The sequence below is a fragment of the Octopus bimaculoides genome, chromosome 22, assembly GCF_001194135.2.
Source record: "Octopus bimaculoides isolate UCB-OBI-ISO-001 chromosome 22, ASM119413v2, whole genome shotgun sequence".
In the NCBI taxonomy this organism is placed as follows: domain Eukaryota; kingdom Metazoa; phylum Mollusca; class Cephalopoda; order Octopoda; family Octopodidae; genus Octopus; species Octopus bimaculoides.
In genome coordinates, this window is record NC_069002.1 from 31,070,677 (window position 1) to 31,071,559 (window position 883).

General features: G+C 36.7%; 1 protein-coding gene across 2 annotated transcripts in view; it reads right to left on the reverse strand.

The window, feature by feature from the left end:
- The window catches only part of LOC106872670 (trichohyalin), a 67,248-nt gene that overhangs the window by 43,939 nt on the left and 22,426 nt on the right, over window positions 1-883 (reverse strand). The window lies entirely within an intron of this gene.

Genomic DNA, 883 nt, shown 5'->3' on the forward strand with positions numbered 1-883 from the left:
ATATATATATATATATTGTTATCATTGTTTAACGTCTGCTTTCCATGCTAGCATGGGTTGGATGATTTGACTGAGTTTATATATATATATATATATATATATATATATATATATACTAGACTATCCATGACCTATTGAGTTACCAGAAAACTTTGAGTTTCCCAGCAAAAGAGTTTTGGTTTGTGGGTTTTTTTTCTTTTCCTGGTTATATGCTTTCAAATGAATGTGGCACCAAAATCATGCATAAACAGCTCCTTTCCCAGAAAAGGAAAGATTTGACTGCTATTTATTGCATGCTGTGCTACCATGTAACAGGTATTTTGGGTCCTTTATGTGATAGCTGTTATGTGATAGCAGGGCGTGCTAGAAATAACAGCCAAATCTTTGGAGGTCAGATACGATGAATGCACTCACAAAAAAAAACCTAAGGCAAAAAAACTATTTCACATTGAGGTTACAAACAGGTCTATATGAAATATTTACTGCATTTTTGAAGTAATTTTCACTTTAAAATATTTTTTAAATATGCCAAAAAAATGTTTGTAATGGTGTCAAATCACAATCCCCTTCAGGTATATGGCCTTGCTCGATCTGTAGAAAAGGTGTGGGTAGAAAAGGTATGGGTAGAAACGCCATATGATGTACTTGGTGTAAGCTATGGACACATAAAAGGTGCAGCAATATCAAAGGAAAGTTAACAGGCGCAAGAGTGGCAGTGTGGTAAGTAGCTTGCTTACCAACCACATGGTTCCGGGTTTAGTCCCGCTGGGTGACACCTTGGGCAAGTGTCTTCTACTATAGCCTCGGGCCGACCAAAGTCTTGTGAGTGGATTTGGTAGAGGGAAACTGAAAGAAGCCCGACGTATATATGCATATATATATA